The 8,169-nt window shown below is 43.0% G+C and overlaps 1 pseudogene; it reads left to right on the plus strand.

Annotated features, from left to right (window-relative positions):
• Positions 1 to 2,757: 2,757 nt before the first annotated feature.
• The window catches only part of LOC119804260, an 18,367-nt pseudogene continuing 12,955 nt past the window's right edge, over positions 2,758 to 8,169 (plus strand).

The following is an 8,169-nucleotide window of genomic DNA, read 5'->3' on the forward strand; positions in this document are numbered from 1 at the left end:
TGAACCCACTAAAGTATACCCCAAGGTGTTTTATGCATCTAATGTGTAGGGGTGTATTGTAGATGTACCAATCTGGGATGGGAACCACAGGTTCAGTGGTTCTCTGCATTTTGAACATTTGTAGGTTTCCATCTTTAATGATCTCTGACTCCTGCAGAAGAGGCATCTTTGATGAGGAATGAGAGCCATTCTGTATGCCACCATTTTGCCCTACAGAAGCTTTTCAGTTTTATGAGGTCCCATTACTAATTGTGGATCTTAGTACCTTTGCTATTGGTGCTCTGTTCATGAAATTATCTCCTGTGCCAATGCGTTTCAGATCATATCAAACTTTCTCTTCTATCGGATTTAGTGTATCTATCTGGGTTTACGTTAAGGTCTTTGATCCACTTGGGCATGAGTTTTGTGATGGGTGATAAATATGGATCTTGTTGTCAAAATCCAGTTACACCAGCACCATTTATTGATGATACTGTATTTTGCACTTGTGTATTTCTGGGCTTTTGTAAATTCAAAAAAATCAAGTGTCTATAGGTGTGTGGGTTTCAGTCTGAGTCTTCTCTTTGATTCCACTTATCAACCTGTCTGTGTTTATGCCAATACCATGGGATTTTTATCACCATAGTTCTGTAGCACATCTTGAAATCAGGATTGGTGATGCCTTTTGAAAATTCTTTTATTGTTCAGGATTGTTTTAGTTATTCTGTATTTTGTTTGTTTGTCCCAATGTAGTTGAATATTGTCCTTTCTAGTTTTACAAAGCACTATGTTGGAATTTTGATGGGGATTTCATTGAATCTGTAGTTTTCCTTTTTGGTAAGGCTAGCCATTCTTAACTATGTTGATACTATAGATCCATGAACATTTTTTAATATCTACTTCAATTTCTTGCTTCAAAGACATAAAGTCTTTCTCATAGAAGTCTTCCACTTGCCTGATTAGAGTTACTCCAAGATACATTCTATTATTCGTGGCAGTTGTAGAGGATGTCATTTCCTTGATGTTTTTCTCAGCCCATTTGTCATTTGTACATAGCAGAGATATTGATTGTATTGAGTTAATCTTGTAAACCAACCACTTTGCTGGAGGTGTTTATCAGCTGTAGGAGCTGGTAGTATTTGGGGACTGCTTATGTATGCTGTCATATCATCGGTGGATAGCAATACTTTGACTCTTTCTTTTCACTGTGTATGCACATGATGTCCTTCAGTTTTTCTATTGGTCTATCTAGACTATCAAGTACTATATCAAATAGATATGGAGAGAATGGACAGGCCTTGGCTTATTCCTGAGTTTAGTGGAATTGCTTTGAGTTTCTCTCCATTTAATTTTTTTTTTTGAATATAGCCTTGCAGCAAAACTGCCGTCATTGTGCTGAGATATGCTCCTTGTAGTCTTATTCTCTCCAGGACTTTTATCATTCATGGGTGTGGATTTTTGTCAAAGATTTTGAAGCATCTAAGGAGATGACATTATATGTTTTTTCCTTTAAATTTGTTTATATGGTGGATTATATTGATTGGTTTTTGTATACTGAATTACCCCTACATCTCTAGGATGAAACCTACATGGTCAAGGTGGATGATTCAGTTTCTAAATGTAGTCCTCTGGTCTCCACATATGAGTGCACACACAGAGACAAGTAAAAATCACCCTCCCCATGTGTGTGTGTGTGTGCTTGCATGGGTGACGCACACACACACATACTATAGTGGATAGCAGAAATGTACTACATGAGAATCTTGACTGTGTGCTATGAGCATAGTATCAGGGAGAGTAACAGTAAGAGCTGAAATTCCCCACTTTGCCCTTCTTTTTCTAGTTAGTCTGGAGAAGGAAGGATGGGTCTGTGCATCAGCCAACTCTCAATGCTACCTTAGAGTGGATACCAAAAGCCTGGGATCTAGCAGCCTCAGCAAAGCTAGGCTTGGCAACCATCTGCAATGCAGGGATTAAGGACATGAGTCACGGTGACAAGAAGAGAGGAGATTTGATCAATGTGGCCAAATTGGAAGATTAATAAATACAGGATACAGTCCCTACCAGTTTGGCTTGGAGTTAGTTAACAAGAACTTGGGGTGTGTATAGAGGAGAGCTGGGTCCCGGGGTACAAATAAGCATAATTAAGTTTAGCTGGGAGTTACTGAACAAGAGCTTGGGTGTTTTGTATATAGAGGAGAGCTGGGGCCCAGATACAAGTATGCATAATTGAGCAGTTTTAGTTCAAAAGGCAGCTCTGCCAATCATTGTAGCAGTGTTCTGAAGTCCTTATCTGTCATGGATGAAAGAGATCAGCCTGACTCTCAGGAAAGGACTGCTTTCTGCCTCCAGTGTGTGACCCTTATATCCTGGATAACAACCTTCTTCCAGGGAGGGTGGTGGTCCTGATTGTTCCTGCTGCCCCCACTCCACAAAGTGACTACAAGGACAGATTAAGGTGTCTCTGTTCCTTCAGCCAAAGTAAAGGAGAAAGACCAGATGTCAGGCGTCCATTCTGCTCTTACTTGACTCATGGTCTGTGTGAGAATTCCATACCTTTCAGAAGGGAGAAACATGATGTTAAAAACTAAGGAAAACTGGGTTGATGTTTTAACAATTACCCTGTGGACTGAGAATGTCTGTCATACCCCGGGGAAAGGTGCCCACAAATCTAGATGGGGACAGCAATTAGTTCCTAAATCAAGAACTGGCATCTGGAGGATGGAGGTGAGCTCATCCCTACCTGGAGGACACTGATGTGTGAGAAAGGAAGCCCACATGCACCCACACCACACCCCTTGTGCAGCTGGTGAGGCTAAACTCCCTTTCCTCACCTCCCAACAGATGTTCAGCGCCTGGAGGCAGAAAGTTTCCTCAGGATGGAGACAGCAGGTCTCCCCCATTTCCTTGCTTACTAGAATCACTCTGTTCCCTCTACCCTTCTGGTGGGGACTCCATGCCACTGCCCCAGGAAAGTCTCTAGCAACTCCTAGTAAAGTACAGCCAAAAACAATTCACTGTGTGACGCTGCCATCTGGTGATCATGTTATTTTGTTAGCTCAGTTCTCAACTCTTGGCTCTCCAGGAGTGAGGAGGAACAAGAAATATTAACCTAGTAATTGGCAAATCATATTGGTATATTATGATATGTAATATATATATATGTGTGTGTATACATATATATGTATATATGTACACACCACACACACACACACACACACCACACACACATATATATATATATATATATATATATATATATATATATATATGTACAGTCAGTTGGCAAAACAATCGTGGGTGACCACAGATGCCAGGACTCGATGTTTTGAATGGCCCCAAGTCAGATGGTCCTCCTGTTTCCCATTGCTGTGCTGCTTCACAGTTTTTTTCATTTTCCCTCTGTTCCTCATTGGCATGGCAGAGGAATAGCATCCAAATCCATGTGAAACAGGTATCATTAGACCCAAGTTTTGGGAACAGAGGCACCGAGATCCCCAGTGAGGGGGATAAGCTGTACATGGGACCTCAGACAAGTGGCCATCCATCTTTGAGAGATGTGTGCACCTGAGCAGAGGGAAGAGGGTAGGACAAGCCTCCAGAACAGGGCATGGACTGACCCTGAATCCAAAACCAACATAGATTGTCAAAATCCCCTGGAACTCTGGATGGGATGAGCATTTGGAAAACTCTGGGAGGTGATCCTTTTCTCATTCCTGAAGAGTACTAGGCAATAAAAGCTTCACCAAGAAGAGACTATGGTGTCTCGGCTCATCTCCTATGTGAAGTTGGGGACAGGACTCTGTAGGCACATGTGCTTCTTCTCTGCTCTGTTACTCAACTACACAAATGTCACTATTTTGTGTCTTCTAGAGAAGGACATCAATATCTAACACATTGTTCATTCACATGGTGAATAAATGACCTGTCCTACAGAGGGTCGGTATTCAATCCATAGAGAGAGCGAGTCTGTTAAGTTTGTTGGTCGGCAGTGCATTCATTTGGAAATTGGGCAAGAGACCAACAAAAGACAAGGCTCCCTTACACTCACAGAGACAACGAAGCCACAACAGTTGGTAGTAATGGCTGGATTCTAACACTACCCAGTCCTCTTGGCATTTGCTGTTATAGGGGCATCTATAACAAAACACCTGTGTACAGGCAAACTGCTCACTGTTCTGCATGGATCTGAGCAACAGGTACTAGAAAAGAAAAGCAGGGTTGCTAACTTGGCTACCAAAAAGCATTCTGTCACTCCAAATATGCTTCCTGAAGCATGGGGCCATAAGGAGAGGTAAAGCCTACATGGAGAAAAGTCAGTTCACGTAGCTCCCAAACTCAGTCAGAAGGACCACTGCTGAAGAAACACATCCTCACAGCAGACAGTGCACTTGCCACAACCCAAGACCTTACCCAGAACAGACCCAATTAATCCCGCATCAAGAGTTCTATCGTGCCTTTGTCAGGGGGAGAAATGAGCACAACACTGGGGTGGCAACGAACGTCCTGTTTATTAAAACGAGCACATTGTCTAGATGACTGAGTTAAACTGAGCCCTTCTCGGGTGTCACTTGCTGCCTGAGGAGACGAGCTACTGAGCATGTCAACCAGGTCACCAGGCTAGCTGCCACCACCTCCTCCCCACACAGGCTCTTATTTAATGTGGGATTGAGCAGGGGACGACCAGCATTTTCAAAGCAAGCAAAACGTTTTTGGTTGACTTTTGCCAATGGTGTGTGGTGATATTTTGTTTGTGCTTTAACAAAGTGTTCCTGAAGAGCAGAGTACAGAGCTAGTTAGCCATAGAGGCCAGGCAGTGGTGGTGCACACCTTTAATTTCCAGCACTCGGGGAGACAGAGGGTAGGTTGATCTCTGTGAGTTCGAAAACAGCCTAGTCTACAGAGTGACTTCCAGGACAGCCAGGGCTGTTTCACAGAGAAATCCTGTCTTGAAAAGAAACTGATAAGGAAAACAAAACCAAAAACCACTCCAAGAACATGCAGAGTGCACTGTGCCTAGGCTGAATCCTGAGCTCCTCTCTCTGCCCAGTCATGTGACTTCCTGTATCCACCTCCCCAGTGCTTGGATTAAAGGTTTGAGCCACCACTGCTTAGCTCTTTTTTCTTTTAGAGTGGATCCATTTCCTGTAGCCCAGCGTGGCCTTGAACTCGTAGAGATCTGTCTCTATCCCTAACTACTGTGACTACCTCCATACTCTGATCTTCAGGCAAGCCTTATTTATTAGATTACAAACTAAATATCACCACAATTTTGTTAACACAAGAATAATGTTGAAAAAAAGCCAGCTGTGGTGGGACATGTCAGTAGGATTTGCTGAAGAATGCAGAGGCAGGAAAGTCATGAGTTCGAGGCCAGCATGGAAATTTACCCAAAGTTATTCTGTACCATTGGAGCATCCATCTTCAGCCTGCAGGTCCACGGTATCTGGCAGAGTTTTTCATGAAGCAGGCAATTTGTTTTTTTTTTTTATTTCTTTTTTTTTTTTTTCTCATGGTTTATTTTTTTTTATATTTAAAAATTTCCATCTCCTTCCCTCCCTCCTCCCCCCCTCCCTCCCCTCTTCTCCCCTTCTCTCCCCTCCTTCTCCCCCTTCCCTCCCCTCCCCTCCACCCATACCTCCCCTCCTCCCCTCTCAAGGCCAAGGAGCCATCAGGGTTCCCCACTCTATGCTAAGACCAAGGTCCTCCCAACTCCCCCCAGGTCCAGGAAGGTGATCGGACCCCAAGCTGAGAAAGGCTCCCACAGAGCCCGTCCAATGAAGAACATCAGAGGGCCCAGAGCATTGTCCTTTGCTCTCAGTCCAGACCCCGCTGTTGGCCACACTCAGAGAGACGGGTTTGGTCGCATGATCAGCCATCAGTCCCATTTCCAACGGAGTTGGTGATCTCCCATTAGTTCTGTCCCACCGTCTCCCATGAGTGAACGCACCCCTCTCGTTCCTGACTTTCTCCCTCATGTTCTCCGCTCCTTCTGCTCCTCATCGGGGACCTTGGGAGCTCAGTCCAGTGCTCCAATGTGGGGCTCAGTCACCTTCCCCATCTGTCGCCAGCTGGAGGTTCCCTCACGGTCCTGACTTTCTTTCTCATGTTCTCTCTCCTTCTGCTCCTCATCAGGACCTTGGGAGCTCAGTCCGGTGCTATTTGAAGGAAGACTGTTTCACCACCTATATTGGCATTTTGTCAGTCACTTTCTCTCTGATTCCTGCAGGTAGCAATGTTTGGATGTATAATGAACAAGTAGGACAGTTTTCTTATAATCCCAAAATGATATTTTGTAAATGTTTGTGTTGCTTATAAATGGCTAATGGTCACAGTCAATTTCTAAAATACAAAAATAAAGGGGTTATGAATAGATATTAATACTTTGCATTGGTATGTATTTAGGTACAATGATACAAATTTAAGGTCAATTTTGACACACTATGTATATGTATTTCTTCTCTTCTTGAGACATTTTTTGTGCAGCTCATTTTAAAAAGTGTAATGTATAATTAAAAATCACAGATTAATAGGTAGTCATTTATAATCATCAAAACTTGTAGTCATGATAGTTAGATATTTTGGATATACAGAGATATATTTCAGTTACACAGACAATCTTCAAAACTTCAAAGACCTACAGAATATGGCTTTTAAAAGGTTTAAGAACTTGGACTTTTCTCGACAGTGAGACATGTCTGCTTCTGGCAGCAGCAATTGCTTCAGAGAGGTTTGAGGGGCATTGAAGAAACTCATTATGGAATTTGCCTTCAATTGACAAGGGCTCTCCATTTGGGGCAAGAAAATGCTATTGCCTGGACTCCTGTATGTTATGCTGTAGTGGACATGCAGGACCCACAGAGAAATGACTGCTGAACTTACCAAAGAAGCTGAGACCGTGCCTTGGGGGTTTCTGCTTCATGAAAGAGTCTGCTAGACATTCTGCAGGACACAGAAGAAAGTGACTGACAAACTGTCAATATAGGTGAAACTGTCTCTGACATTTCCTGTTTCACAGAAAAGTCTGCTGGATACTATGGGCCTGTAGGCTGAATGTGGCTGCTCAAACATACCGAAAACATTGGGTGGTGACTATTCAGGCAGCAAGATTTGTCTCTGTACATTCTAGAGTTTTGGAGGCTGTTTACAATGACCTTCCGTCTACTCTAGGGAATATTATATCCTTCTGGGGTCTTTGGTGGAGTTGAATACTATATAGGTACAATTATAGTTTTCCGTAGTCACAAGAGGTAAATTCAGATATGAAACCTTTAGACTCCCAAAAATAAAATAGATAATAGAATATTTCTTTAATTTTGCCAGATACAAATAGAATAAATGCTTCTTGTTGTAACTGTAATTCTTACTTGAAACACTCTTTTATTATATATAATTTTACTATGTTAAAGTTAAAACCTTCCTTTCTATTTAGACAGAAAATAGGAGATTAATATGGGATTCCCTCTGAAATGCTTGTTGAATATGTTTTATTGCCATTAGAGACTACCAAAGTTAACCTAGTCAGGCTATGGCCATGTCAGAGGAGTAGCAGGTGGCACTTGAGCTTCGGGAATTTAGCCCCACTGGAGTGGAAGGCACTGAAGGGTGAAATGTCAGATAGGCGAGGCCCCAAGGGCTTCACTTCCAGAATATCTCTTGCTACTACTGTGCTATTTGCCGCTGTCATTTAACTCTGGTACCCCCTTTTTTTTTTTTTTATTTTTATTTTTTCCTTTTTTTTGGTTTTTCGAGACAGGGTTTCTCTGCAGCTTTTTTAGAGCCTGTCCTGGAACTATCTGTAGACCAGGCTGGCCTCGAACTCACAGAGATCCGCCTGCCTCTGCCTCCCGAGTGCTGGGATTAAAGGCGTGCGCCACCACCGCCCGGCTTCTGGTACCCCTTTTTAAATGCACTGACTTCAGCTATTGATATCTGTAGTGTACGGGTGAAGGTCATCCACTAGAACATGGGCAATGATCAGGGCTCACATCCTGAAGAAAACTTCAATGGCCCACCCCTCCTCCAGGCTGCAATACTGGAAAGTTTTGACCTTCTGAAGGCAGTCATAGTCGCTGTGAGTAATGAGTTGGAAGTCCCTGTCACATCCAATAAACAGCCTTTCCATCCTGTCCTCTGCCTCTTATCATCTTTCTGCGTCCTCTTCTGCATTGTTGCCTGCACCTTAGAGTA

The sequence above is a fragment of the Arvicola amphibius genome, chromosome X (assembly GCF_903992535.2).
Source record: "Arvicola amphibius chromosome X, mArvAmp1.2, whole genome shotgun sequence".
NCBI classification, from domain to species: Eukaryota; Metazoa; Chordata; class Mammalia; order Rodentia; family Cricetidae; genus Arvicola; species Arvicola amphibius.